Genomic DNA, 16,041 nt, shown 5'->3' with positions numbered 1-16,041 from the left:
TTATGAAGGTCCTCTAAACATGGCTACACATGAAGTGATTCAGGAAGGAGAACAGAGTCTCCCATTTAGAAAACACTCTTATGCCTGCTTAAGGGGGAAGGAGAGGTGGGGTGATGCATAAAACCAGAGTTTGGTAGTAGTACAGGTATCGTTCCAAAAACCAAATGAGGAATAGACAAGACCTACACTTTCCGCAGTGAAAGGGACTCAAACCCCATATTTCCCGCAGAGGAATATATCTGATTAGTAACAATATTAAAACCTATGTATTGATATGTCTCCATTAGGGAATAAAGTTTGTCTAGACTGGCATAAACATGGCAGTGAGAATCAGCTCAAACCCACTATAAAAAGGAATTTCAAAAATAAAACAAAAAAACAGGGAAATGCTTTACAATCCCTTTAGGGTCTCTGATGAAACCTGGAATGACCCTATCTACAACGACAGCTGTATGTGGCATAAGGCTGGACACTTGGGACTGAGAGGATTGGTGAGTTTTGGTGAGCAAATGCAGACCATTTAAATCAATAATGCGTGGCACACATTGCAATGGTCCCAACACTCTAGGTTGAAGGGAATATTACTACAGCTATAACATGTACAGGAAACCTAGAGAATGGAAACACTGTGAATACGAAAGGTTTCTGAAACTCAACAATAGTCCCTCTCCTGGTGCCCCGGTTAGAATTTCCAACTGCTTTACTATCAATCTCCCAACTTGGAGAGACAGACCCTTTAACCTGCTTGTTAGCACAGGTTGCCAATTTGGCAGAGGATGAAAGGGAAGAGGGAGAACCAATGAGAGAGTAGCTGTTAGGCATTTGGACGGGCACATGACACTCAAATTTCCCGGCAGGAAGAATTAACCAAAGTCTCAGCCACCCGCCGGGAACCAGTATAGGTCCTGAACCAAAATTTTGGACTTGCGGTCAGCTCACAAAAAACGAGTTGAAAAATGGAACTCAGGGGCACTGCAATTGACAAACTGGCAGAGTAATAAAGGACAACTATCGTCCAAAAATCTGTTGAGGGAAGGCAACGAGGTGGACTTGAAAGCGGACCAGAATAGCAGGAAACAGATTACAAGAGGTACTTTGGAATCGCCTTTAAAGCACAGGAAGAGGGGCACAACTTCGACAATGATGCACTTGGCCAAACAGGGCGTGTGCGTTTTCTCCTGAATATATTCAGGAGAAAACGCATACGCCCTGTTTGGCCAAGCAAGCAAGCGGGCAATGCAAATCTGCACTACAATGAAGTATCACTACCCACCAGTTAAAACGGACATCGCAAAATGTGATAAAACCAGAAAGGCAAGACATGCCCTGGAGAACAGAGAGCCTACTTATGCTGATGGGCAGGATGTAAATTGCCAATTGCCTCTCTGGAGGAGTGCATTGTGTTCGCTAAAACAAGTAAAAAACAGAGCTCCAGAGCCGAGGGCACTTCCAGTCTATGGAATATATCTTGGGAGATATGAAAATCAATAAGACAGAGCCACCCCAAAATTTAGGGCTGCTCTGCTTACAAGAACCTCAACTTGGGTACACCAAAAATGTCCCAGGAAAGACAAAAATGGTTCAAGTAATTGTGGTACTTACATAGGATGGAATATCCCTCAGCCATGAAATCAATGTCATAAGACCACTAGCAGCAAAATGAGTGGATTCAGGTCCGAAGATTCTAAGTGAAATAAGTCACAGAGAAAAAGAAACTTATCATAAGATATCTCTTAAGAAGGTCCTGTAAACATGGCTACACATGAACCGAGTTAGGAAAGAGAACAGTGTCTCACATTTAGAAAACACTCTTATGCCTGCTTAAGGGGGAAGGAGAGGTGGGGTGATGCATAAAACTAGAGTTTGATATTAGTATAGGTACCGTTCCAAAAACCAACTACGGAAGAGACAATCCGTACACCTTCCTCAGTGAACGGGACTCAAAACCCCATATTTCCGGCAGAGAATTATATATGACTAGTAAGAATCTTAAAACCTATGTATTGATATGTCTCCATCAGGGAATCATGTGTGTCTAGACTGGCAGAAACATGGGAGTGAGAATCAGCTCAAACCCACTATAAAAAGGAATTTCAAAAACAAAACAAAAAAACAGGGAAATTCTTTACAATTCCTTCAGGGGCTCTGATGAAACCTGTAATGACCCTATCTACAACGACAGCTGGAGGTGGCATAAGGCTGGACACTTGGGACTGAGAGGATTGGTGAGATTCAGTGAGCAAATGCAGACCCTTTAAAGCAGTAATGCGTGGCACACATTCCAATGGTCGCAACTCTCCAAATGAAGGGAATATTACTACAGCTATAACAGGTACGGGAGACCTAGGGAATGGACGCACTGTGAATACAAAAGGTTTCCAAAACTCAACTAATAATCCCTCTCCTGGTGCTCCGGGTTGACTTTCCAACTTCTTTACTATCAATCTCCCAACTTGGAGAGACAGCTCCTTTAACCTCCTGGTTCTCACATGTTACCAATTGGCAGAGGATGAAAGGGAAGATGGAGAACCAATGAGAGAGTAGATGTTAGGCATTTGGATTGGCCAATTTCACTCTAATTTCCCGGCAGGAAGAAGAATTAATCAAAGTCTCAGCCACCTGTGGGAACCAGTATAGTTCCTGAACCAAAATTTTGGACTTGCGGTCAGCTCACAAAAAACGAGTTGAAAAATGGACCTCAGGGGCACAGCAATTCACAAACTGGCAGAGTAATAAAGGAAAACTATCGTCCAAAAATCTATTGAGGGAAGGCAACGAGGTGCACTTGAAAGCGAACCAGAATAGCAGGAAACAGATTAAAGAGGTAAATTGGAATCGCATTTAAAGCACAGGAAGAGGGGCACAACTTCAAAAACGATGCACTTGGCCAAAAAGGGCGTATGCGTTTTCTCCTGAATATATTCAGGAGAAAATGCATACGTCCTTTTTGGCCGAGCAAGCAAGCGGGCAATGCAAATCTGCACTACAAAGCAGTATCACTTCCCACCAGACAAAAGGGACATCCACAAAATGTGTAAAACTAGAAATGCAACACAGGCCCTGTAGAACAGGGAGCCTAGTTATGCTGATGGGCGGGATGTAAATTGCCAACTCCCTCTCTGGAGGAGTGCACTGTGTTCCCTAAAACAAGTAAACAACAGAGCTACAGAGCCAAGTGCACTTCCAGTCTAGGGAATATTCCTTGGGAAAACTGAAAATGAATAAGACAGAGCCACCCCAAAATTTAGGGCTGCACTGTTTACAAGAACTTCAACTTGGGTACACCTGAAATATCCCAGGAAAGACAAAAATGGTTCAAGAAATTGTGGTATTTCCGTACGATGGAATATCCCTCAGCCATGAAATCAATGTCATAAGGCCAGAAGCAGCAAAATGAGTGGATTCAGGTACGATGATTCTAAGTGAAATAAGTCACAGAGAAATAGAAACTTATCATAAGATATCACTTATGAAGGTCTTGTAAACATGGCTACACATGAACTGAGTTAGGAGAGAGAACAGAGTCTCACGTTTAGAAAACATTCTTATGCCTGCTTAAGGGGAAAGGAGAGGTGGGGTGATGCATAAAATCAGAGTTTGATATTAGTACATGTTTCGTTGCAAAAACCAAATACGGAATAGACAAGACCTACACCATACTCAGTAAAAGATAGTCAAAACCCAATATTTCCCGCCGAGGAATATATCTGACTAGTAAGAATCTTAAAACCTATGTATTGATAAGTCTCTGTAAGGGAATCAAGTGTGTCCTAACAGGCATAAACATGGCAGTGAGCATCAGCTCAAACCCACTATAAAAAGGAATTTCAAAAACAAAACAAAAAACAGGGAAATTTTTTACAATTCCTTCAGGGGCTCTGATGAAACCTGGAATGACCCTATCTACAATGACAGCTTGATGTGGCATAAGGCTGGACCCCTGGGACTGAGAGGATTGGTGAGATTCGGTGAGCAAATGCAGACCATTTAAAGCAATAATGCGTGGCACACATTCCTAGTGACCCAAATCTCCAGGTTGAAGGGAATATTACTACAGCTATAACATATACGGGAAACCTAGAGAATGGACACACTGTCAATACGAAATGTTTCTAAAACTCAACTAATTGTCCGTCTCCTGGCGCTCCGGTTTGACTTTCCAACTGCTTTACTATCAATCTCCCAACTTGGAGAGACAGACCTTTTAACCGCCTGGTTCGCACAGGTTGCCAATTTGGCAGAGGATGAAAGGGAAGAGGGAGAACCAATGAGAGAGTAGCTGTTAGGCATTTGGACGGGCACATGTCACTCTAAGTTCCCGGCAGGAACAAGAATTAACCAAAGTCTCAGCCACCCGCCGGGAACCAGTACAGGGCCTGAAGCACAATTTTTTACTTGTGGTCAGCTCACAAAAAACGAGTTGAAAAATGGAGCTCAGGGGCACAGCAATTCACAAACTGGCAGATTAATAAAGGACAACTATCGTCCAAAAATCTGTTGAGGGAAGGCAACGAGGCGGAATTGAAAGAGATCTAGAAATGCAGGAAACAGATTTCAAGAGGTACATTGGAATCACCTTTAAAGCACAGGAAGAGGGGCACAACTTCGACAATGATGCACTTGGCCAGGAAGGGCGTATGTGTTTTCTCCTGAATATATTAAGGAGAAAACGCATACGTCCTTTTTGGCCAAGCAAACAAGCGGGCAACGCAAATCTGAACTACAATGAAGGATCACTTCCCACTGATCAAAAGGGACATCCGCAAAATGTGTAAAAACCTGAAAGGCAAGACAGGCCCTGGAGAACAGGGAGCCTAGTTATGCTGATGGGCAGGATGTAAGTGGCCAACTGCCTCTCTGGAGGAGTGCATTGTGCTCCCTAAAACAAGGAAACAACAGAGCAACAGATCCAAGGGCACTTACAGTCTAGGGAATATACCTTGGGAATACTGAAAATCAATAAGACAGAGCCACCCCAAAATTTAGTGCTGCACTGCTTACAAGAACCTCAACTTGGGTACACCTTAAATATCCTAGGAAAGACAAAAATGGTTCAAGAAATTGTGTTACTTACGTACGATGGAATATCCCTCAGCCATGAAATCAATGTTATAAGGCCAGTGGCAGCAAAATGAGTGGATTCAGGTACGATGATTCTAAGTGAAATAAGTCACAGAGAAACAGAAACTTATCATAAGATATCACTTATGAAGGTCCTGTAAACATGGCTACACATGAACTGAGTTAGGAAAGAGAACAGAGTCTCACATTTTGAAAACACTCTTATGCCTGCTTAACGGGGAAGGAGAGGTGGGGTGATGCATAAAACCAGAGTTTGATATTAGTACAGTTACCGTTCCAAAAACCAAATACGGAATAGGCAAGACCTACACTTTCCTCAGTGAAATGGACTCAAAACACCATATTTCTCGCAAAGGAATATATTTGACTAGTAAGAGTCTTAAAACCTATGTATTGATAAGTCTCCATGATGACGGTCATGGTTCATTGTGATTACAGAGTTCATGGAGCATTGAGATGAAAAGTGGCATGGAGCATTTTGATTACAGTTGTCTTGGAGCATTGTGATGACAAGGGCATGGAGCATTTTGATGAGAAGGCCATGGAGCAGATTGATGACATGCGTCATGGAGCTTTGTGATGACAATAGCATGGAGCATTGTGATTACAGGGGTCTTGGAGCATTGTGATGACAAGGGTCATGGAGCCTTGTGATGACAAGGGTCATGGAGCCTTGTGATGACAAGGCCGTGGAACAGTGTCATGACAGGGGTGAGCGAGTATTGTGAGGACTAGTGATGGAACATTTTGATATCAGTGGTGAGAGAGCATTTTGATGAGAAGTACATGAGGCATTGTGATGACAAGTTTTATGGAGCATTCTGATGACAAGTTTGGGGAAAATTTTGATAACAAGTGCATGGAGCATTGTGATAACTAGGGTCATGGAGCACTCTGCTGACAAAGGCATGGAGCATTCTGATGGCAAGGGTCACAGAGCATTGTGAATGAAAAGTTCATGGAGCATTATGGTGACAAATTTCACAGAGCCCTGTGATGACGAGGGCATGGACCATTTTGATGCCTAAGGTCATGAAGCATAGTGATGAATGGAATCACGGAGCATTGTGATGACAAGGGCATGGAGCATTGGTCTGACAAGTTTCATGGATTATTGCAGTGACAGTGGGCATGGCGCATTGTGATGACAAGGGCATGCAGCATTGTTATGAGAAGGTCATGGAGTACTGTGCAGACAGGTGTCAGGGAGCATTGTGATGACATATGTCTTGGTGCATTGTGATGACAATGGCATGGAGCATTGTGAAGCCAAGTGTCATGGAGGATTGTGAAGACAAAGGTAATGGAGCATTGTGATGACAAGGGCTTGGAGATTTTTGATGACAATGGTCATGGAGCACTGTGATGACAAGAGCATGGAGCACTGTGATAACAACGGCCATTGAGAATTTTGATGACAATGTTGTGAAGCACTGTGATGAAAAGCACTTGGAGCTTGCTATGACAGGGTTCATGGAGCATTGCGATGACAAGTGCATGGAGAATTGTGATGACAAGATCATGTAACATTGTGATGCGAAGTGCCATGGAGCATTGTGATGGCAAGACCGTGGAGCACTGTGATGAGAAGACCATGGATAATTGTGATGTCGAGCGTCATGAAGCACTGTAATGACAAGGGTCATGGAGCATTGTGATGACAACAGTCGTGGAGCATTCTGATGACAAGCTTGTGGAGTAATGTGATGACAATGGCATGGAGCATTGTGATGAAAAGGGCATGAAGCATTGTGATGTAAAAGGCATGGAGGCTTTTCATGACAGCGTTCAAGGAGCATTCTGACGACAAGTGTCAGGGAGCATTGTGATGACAAGTGTATTGAGCATTGTGATGACAAAGGTCATGGAACATTGTGATGACACGGGCATGGAGTATTGTGATGACAGGCATCATGGAGTGTTGTGATGACAAGTGTTATGGAACAATGTGATCACAAGGGTTTGGAGCATTGTGATGACAGAGGTCATGGATCATTTCGATTTCAAGGAGCACGGAGCGTTGTGATGACAGGGATCATGGAGCATTGTGATGAGAAGATCATGGAGCATTGGGCTGAAAATATTCATGGAGTATTGTGATGAAAGGGGTCTTGGAGCACTGTGATAACAAGGGCATGGAGCATTTTGATGAGAAGGCCATGGAGCATTCTGATGACATGTGTCATGGATGTTTGTGATGAAAAGGGGAATGGAGCATTGTGATTACAGGGGTCTTTGAGCATTGTGATGAAAAGGGCATGGATCATTGTGAAGAAAAAGGCATGGAGCCTTGTCAGGGCAGGGTTCAAGGAGCATACTCTCGACAAATGTCAGGCAGCATTTTGATGACAATTGTATTGAGCATTGTGATGACAAAGTTCATGGAGCATTGTGATGAGAAGACCATGGTTAACTGTGATGAGGAGCATCATGGGGCATTGTGATGACAAGTGTTAAGGAACATTGTGATCACAAGTGTTTGGAGCATTGTGATGACAGAATTCATGGAGCATATTGATTTCATTGTGATGACAATAGCATGAATCATTATGATGATGGGCATGGTGCATGGGATGACAGGGTTCTTGGAACATTGAGATTAAATGGGACATGGAGCATTGTGATTACAGGGGTCTTGTAGCAGTGTGATGACAAGGTCATGGAGCATAGTTAATTAGAAGTCCACGGAGCATTCTTATGACATGCGTCATGGAGCTTTCTGATGACAATTGCATGGAGCATTGTGATTACATGGTCTTGGAGCATTGTGATGAAAAGGGTCATGGAGTCTTGTGATGACAAGGCTGTGGATCCTTGTGATGGCAGGTGTCATGGAGCACTGTTATGACAGGGGGAATGGAGCATTGTGATGACAAGGGCATGGAGCATTGTTCTGAAAAGTTTCATGGATTATTGTGATGAGATTGGGCATGGAGCATTGTGATGACAAGCGTCTTGAAGCTTTGTGATGACAACGGCATGGAGCAATGTGATGAGAGGGTTCATGGAGCATTGTGATGACAATGGCATGGAGCATTGTGATGTCCAGGGTTATGGTGCTTTGTGATGACAAATGTCATGGAGCTTTCTGATGACAAGTGTGACGTGCATTGTGATGAGAAGGGCAGGGAGCATTGTGATGACAGGGTCATTTAGTAATTTGGTGAAAAGGGTGATGGTACATTTTGATTACAGTGGTTATTGAATATTGTGTTGTCAGGGGTCATGGAGCTTTGTGATGAAAAGTGTCATGGATCATTTTGATGACAGGGGTTATGGAATATTGTGATGTCAGGGGTCATCGAACATTGTGATGATAAGTGCATGTAGCATTTTAATGACAGGGGTCATGGAACATTGTGATGACAGGGGTGATGGAGTATTGGAATGAATAGTGATGGAACATTGTGATATCAGTGGTGAGAGAGCATTTTGATGAGAAGTGCATGGAGTGCTGTAATGACAAGGTTTAAGCAGCATTGTGATGAAAAGGATGTGGAGCATTGTGATGACAGACACATGGCGCATTGTGATGACGTGGGTCATGGAGTATTGTGCTGAGAACCGCATGGAGCATTGTGATGACAAGGGTCATGGAGCATTGTGCTGAGAAAGGCAAAGAGAATTTTGATGACAAGTGTCACAGAGCATTGTGATGAAAAGTTCATGGATCATTGTGGTGACAAAGGTCACAGAGACTTGTGATGACGAGGGCATGGGCCATTTTGATGAGAAAGGTCATGAAGCATTGTGATGACTGGAGTCACAGAACATTGTGATGACAGGGGTCATGGAGCATTGTGATGACAAGGGCATGGAGCATTGTGATGACAGGGGCATGGAGCATTGGTCTTACAAGTTTCATGGATTATTGTGATGACAGTGGGAATGGCGCATTGTGATGACAATGGCACGGAGCATTGTGATGACAAAGTCATGCAGTATTATGAAGACAGGTGTCAGGGAGCATTGTGAAGACCTAAGTCATGGCCCATTGTGATGACAATGGCATGGAGGATTGTGATTCCATGTGTCATGGAGGATTGTGATGAAAAAAGTAATGGAGCATTGTGATTACAAGGGCTTGGAGCATTGTGATGACAAAGGTCATGGAGCACTGTGCTGACAACGGCATGGAGCATTGTGATGACAAGGTTCATGGAGCATTGTGCTGAGAAAGGCATGGAGCATTTTGATGACAAGTGTCACAAAGCATTTTGATGAAAAGTTCATGGAGCATTGTGGTGACAAATGTCACAGAGCCTTGTGATGAGGAGGACATGGACCATTGTGATGACCAAGGTCATGAAGCATTTTGATGACTGGAGTCATGGATCATTGTGATGACAAGGGCATGGAGCATTGTGATGACAGGGGCATGGAGCTTTGGTCTGAGAAGTTTCATGGATTATTGTGATGGCAATGGGCATGGCTCCTTGTGATGACAAGGGCATGGAGCATTGTGATGACAACGTCATGCAGAACTATGAAGACATGTGTCAGGGAGCATTGTGATGACCTATGTCATGGACAATTGTGATGACAATGGCATGGAGCATTGTGATGCCAAGTGTCATGGAGGATTGTGATGACAATGGTAATGGAGCATTGTGATGACAAGGGCTTGGAGCATTGTGATGACAAGGGCCATTGAGAATTTTGATGACAAATTCGTGAAGCATTGTCATGACAAGCGCATGAAGCTTGCTATGACAGGGGTCATGGTGCATTGCAATGACAAGGGCATGGAGAATTTTGATGAAAACAGCATGTAAAATTGTGATGAGATGTGGCAAAGAGCATTGTGATGACAAGGACGTGGAGTATACTGATGACCAGGGCATGGAGCATTGTGATGGCAAGACCGGGGAGCACTGTGATGTGTAGACCATGGATAATTGTGATGACGGGCGTCATGGAGCACTCTAGTGACAAGGGGCATGGAACATTGTGATAACTGGTGTCTTGGAGCATTGTGATGACAGGGGTCATGGAGCATTGTGATGACAAGGTTCATGGAGCATTCGGACGACAAGCTTGTGGAGTATTATGATGACAATTGCATGGAGCACTGTGATGAAAAGGCCATTGAGCATTGTGATGACAACGGCAAGGAGCAATGTGATGAGAGTGTTCATGGAGCATTGTGATGACAATAGCATGGAGTATTGTGATGCCAAGGGTCATGGAGCTTTGTGATGACAAAGGTCATGGAGCATTTTGATGACAAGTGCGTGGTGCATTGTGATGAGAAGGGCAGGGAGCATTGTGATGACAGGGTCATGGAGCAATTTGATGAAAAGCGTCAGGGAACATTTTGATGACAGGGGTCATGGAACATTGTGATGTCAGTGGTCATGGAGCATTGTGATGATAAGTGCATGTAGCATTTTGATGACAGGTGTCATGGAACATTGTGATGACAGGGGTGAGCGAGTATTGTGATGACTAGTAATGGAACATTGTGATATCAGTGGTGCGAGAGCATTTAGATGAGAAGTGCATGGAGCATTGTGATAAAAAGATTTATGGAGCATTTTGATGACAAGGTTGTGGAGCATTGTGATGACAAGCGCATGGCACCTTGTGTTGACATCGGTCATGGAGCAGTGTGCTGACAATCTCATGGAACATTGTGATGACAAGGGTCATGGAGCATTTTGCTGAGAAAGGCATGGAGCGTTGTGATGCCAAGGGTCAAAGAGCATTGTGATTAAAAGTTCATGGAGCATTGTGGTGACAAAGGTCACAGAGCTTTATGTGACGAGGTAATGGACCATTGTGATGACAAATGTCATGAAGCATTGTGATGACTGAAGTCAAGGAGCATTGTGATAACAGTGGTCTTGGAGCATTGTGATGAAAAGGGAATGGATCATTGTGATGAAATAGGCATGGATCCTTGTTATGACAGTGTTCAAGGAGCATACTGATGACAAGTGTCAGGGAGAATTGTGCTGACTAGCTCATGGAGCATTGTGATGACAAGTGTATTGAGCATTGTGATGACAAAAGTCATGGAGCATTGTGATGAGAAGACCATTGATAATTGTGATGATGAACGTAATGGGGCGTTGTGATGACAACTGTTATGGAACGTTGTGATCACAAGGGTTTGGAACATTGTGATGACAGAGGTCATGGAGCATTTTGATTTCATTGTGATGAAAATAGCATGAAGCATTATGATGATGGGCATGGATCATTGTGATGACAGGGTTCATGGAGCACTGAGATGAAAAGGGGCAATGAGCATTGTGATTAAAGGGATCTTGGAGCATTGTGATGAGAAGGTCATAGAGCATTGGGCTGAAAATATTCATGGAGTATTGTGATGGCAGGGGTCATGGAGCATTGTGATGACAAGGGTCATGGGGCATTGGTCTGATAAATTTCTTGGATTATTGTGATGACAGTGGGCATGGCGCATTGTGATAAAAAGGGCATGAGACATTGTTGTGACAAGGTCATAGATTATTGTGAAGACAGGTGTCAGGGAACATTGTGGTGACATATGTCATGATCCATTGTGATGACAACGGCATGGAGCACTGTGATGCCAAGTGTCATGGAGAAATGTGATGACAAATATAACGGAGCATTGTGATGACAAGGGCTTGGAGCCTTGTGATGACAAGGGTTATGGAGCATTGTGATGACAAGGGAATGGATCATTGTGATGACAAGTGTCATGGAGCATTTTGATGACAAGAGTACAGGATCACTGTGTTGTCAGGGATCATGGATCGTTGTGATAACAGTGGACATGGAGCATAGTGATGACTGGGTGCATGGGGCATTGTGAAGAGGTCATGGAGCATTGGGCTGAAAATATTCATGGTGTATTGTAATGACACGGGTCATGGAGCATTTTGATGACAAGGGAATGGAGCATTGTGATGAAAAGGGCATGGAACATGTTGTTGAGAAGGCAATGGAGCATTTTGAAGACATGCTTCATTAAGCATTGTGATGACAAGGGCATGGAGCATTGTGATTACAGGGGTCTTGGAGTATTGTGATTAAAAGTGCAAGGATTATTGTGATGAAAAATGCATGGAGCCTTGTCATGACAGGTTTCAAGGAGCATATTGACGACCATTGTCTGGGAGCATTGTGATGACAAGTTTATTGAGCATTGTGATGACAAAGGTCATGGAGTATTGTGAATAAAATACCATGGATAATTGTGATGATGAGCGTCATGGGGCGTTGTGATGACAAGTGTTATGGAACATTGTGATCACAAGGGTTTAGAGCATTGTAATGACAGAGGTCATGGAGCATTTTGATTTCATTGTGATGACAATAGCATGAAGCATTATGATGATGGGCATGGTGCACTGTGATGACAGGGATCATGGAGCATTGAGATGAAAAGGGGCATGGAGCATTGTGATTATAGGGGTCTTGGATCATTGCGATGACCAGGTCATGGAGCATTCTGATGAGAAGGCGAAGACGCATTTTGATGACATGCGTCATGGAGCTTTGTGATGACAAAGGCATGGAGCATTGTGATTACAGGTGTCTTGAAGCATTGTGATGACAAGGGTCATGAAGCCTTGTGATGAGAAGGCCGTGGAACATTGTAATGACAGTTTTTATGGAGCATTGTTACAACAGGGGTAATGGAGCATTTTCATGACAAGGGCATGGAGCATTGGTCTGAAAATTTTCATGGTATATTGTGATGAGAGGGGGCATGGAGCATTGTGATGACAAGGGCACGGAACACTGTGATACATGGGTCATGGAGGATTGTAATGACAAGCCTTGGAGCTTTGTGTTAAGAAGAGCATCGAGCATTGTGATGAAAAGCATCATGGAGCCTGTGATGACAAGGACGTGTAACAATGTGATGAGAGGGTTCATGGAGCATTTTGATGACAATGGCATGGAGCATTGTGATGCCAAGGGTCACGGAGCTTTGTGATTTCAAAAGTCATGGAGGGTTTTGATGACAACGGCATGGTGTACTGTGATGAGAAATGCAGTGAGCATTGTGATGAAAGGGTCATGGAGCAATTTGATGAAAATTGTCATGGGATATTTTGATGACAGGGGTTATGGAACATTGTGATGTCAGGGGTCAGGGAGCATTGTGATGAAAAGGGTCATGGAGCATTGTGATGACAGGGGTCATGGAACATTGTGATGACAGGTGTGAGGGAGTATTGTGATGACTTGTGATGGAACATTATGATATCAGTGATGGGCTAGCATTTTGATGGGAAGTGCATGGAGCATTGTGACAACAAGATTTATCGAGAACTGTGATGACAAGGTTGTGGAGCATTGCGATGACAAGTGCATGTCGCATTGTGATGACACAGGTCATGGGGCATTTTGCGGACAAGCGCATGGAGCATTGTGATGACAAGTGTCATGGAGCATTGTGCTGACAAAGGCATGGAGCATAGTTATGACATGAGTAAGAGAACATAGTGATGAAAATTTCATGGAGAATTGGGGTGACAAATGTCACAGAGTGTTTTGATGACGAGGGCATGGACCATTGTGATGACAGGGGTCATGGAGCATTTTGATGACTGTGGTCATGGAGCATTGTGAAGACATGGGTCATGGAGCATTGTAATGAGACGGTCATAGAGCATTGGGCTGAAAATGTACATGTAGTATTGTGATGACAGGGGTCATGGAGCATTGTGATGACAAGGGAATGGAGCACTGTGATGACAAGGTCCTGGAGCATTGTGATGAGAGGACCATGGAGCCTTGTGATGACAAGTGTCATGGAGCATTCTGATGAAAAGGTGCATGGAACATTGTGATTACAGGGGTTTTGTAGCATTGTGATGACAAGGGCATGGGGCATTGTGATGCGAAGGTCATGGAGCATTCTGATGACATGCGTAATGGAGCTTTGTGATGACAAGTACATGGAGCATTGTGATTACAGGAGTCTTGGAGCATTGTGATGAAAATTGCATGGATCATTGTGATGCAAATTGCATGGAGCCTTGTCATGACAGGGTTCAAGGAGCATACTGATGAGAAGTGTCAGGGAGCATTGTGATGATAAGTGTATTGAGCATTGTGATCACAAAGATCAAGGAGTATTGTGTTGAGAAGACCATTGATAATTGTGATGACCAGCCTCATGGGGCATTGTGATGACAAGAGTTATGGAACATTGTGATCAGAAGGGTTTGGTGCATTGTGATGACAGAGGTCATTGAGCATTTTGATTTCATTGTGATGACAATAGCATGAAATATTATGGTGATGGGCATGGTGCATTGTGATGACAGGGTTCATGGAGCATTGAGATGAAAAGGGGAATGGAGCACTGTGATTACAGTGGTCTTGGAGCATTGTGATGACAAGGGCATGGAGCATTGTAATGAGAAGGCCATGGATCATTCTGATGACTTGCGTCATGGAGCTTTGTGATGACAAGGGCATTGAGCATTTTATTAGAGGGGTCTTGGAGCATTGTGATGACAAGTTTCATGGAGGCTTGTTATAACAAGGCCGTGAAACTTTGTGATGGCAGGGGTCATGGAGCATTGTTATGACAAGGGCACGGAAAACGGTGATACATAGATCATGAAGGATTGTAATGACAAGGACATGTAGCATTGTGATGAGAAGGGCATCGAGCATTGTGATGACAAGCCTCATGGAGATTTGTGATGACAAGTGTATGGAGCAATGTGATGAGAGTGTTCATGGAGCATTGTGATGACAATGCAATGGAGCATTGTGATGCCAAGTGTCATGGAACTTTGTTATGACAAAGGTCATGGAGCATTTTGATAACAAGTGTGTAGTGCATTGTGCTGAGAAGTGAAGGGAGCATTGTGATGACATGGGTTATGGAGCATTGTGCTTACACGCGCATCGAGCATTGTGCTGACAACGGTCATGGAGCATTGTGCTGAAAATGGCATGGAGCTTTGTGATGACAAGGGTCACAGAGCACTGTGATGAATAGTTCATGGAGCATTGTGGTGACAAAGGTCACAAAGCCTTGTGTGACGAGGTGATGGAACATTGTGATGACAAATGTCATGAAGCACTGTGATGACTGTAGTCACGGAGCACTGTGATGACAGTGTATTTGGAGCATTATGATGCCAAGGGCATGGAGCATTGTGATGAGAAGGCCATGGAGTATTCATATGGCATGTGTCATGGAGCTTTGTGATGACAAGGGCAGGGAGCATTGTGATTACAGGGGTATTTCAGCATTGTGATGAAAAGGGAAAGGATCATTGTGATGAAAAAGGCATGGAGCATTTTCATGACAGGGTTCATGGAGCATACTGATGACAAGTGTCAGGGAGCATTGTGGTGATAAGTGTATTGAGGATTGTGGTGACAAAGGTCATGGAGCATTGTGATGATTAAACCATTCATAATTGTGATGACGAGCGTCTTGGGGCATTGTGATGACAAGTATTATGGAACATTGTGATCACAAGGGTTTTTAGCATTGTGATGACAGATGTCATGGAGCATTTTGATTTCATTGTGATGGAAATAGCATGAACCATTATGATGATGTGCATGGTGCATTGTGATGACAGGGTTCATGGCGCATTGAGATAAAAAGGGGCATGGAGCACTGTGATTACAGGGGTCTTGGAGCATTGTGATGACAAGGGCATGGAGCATTGTGATGAGAAGGTCATGGAGCATTCTGATGACATGCGTCATAGATCTTTGTGATGACAAGGGCATGGATCATTGTGATTACAGGGGTCTTGGAGCATTGTTATGACAAGGTTCATGGAGCCTTGGATGACAAGGCCGTGGAACATTGTAATGGCAGGTGTCATGGAGCATTGTTATAACAGCGGTAATGGATCATTTTGATGACAAGGGCATGGAGCATTGGTCTGAAAAGCTTCATGGATTATTGTGATGAGAGTGGGCATGGAGCATTGTGATGACAAGGGCACGGAACACTGTGATACATGGGTCATGGCA

Source organism: Hyperoodon ampullatus (assembly GCF_949752795.1).
Source record: "Hyperoodon ampullatus genome assembly, chromosome: X".
Classification (NCBI taxonomy): domain Eukaryota; kingdom Metazoa; phylum Chordata; class Mammalia; order Artiodactyla; family Ziphiidae; genus Hyperoodon; species Hyperoodon ampullatus.
Note: the sequence above shows the minus strand (reverse complement) of the source record.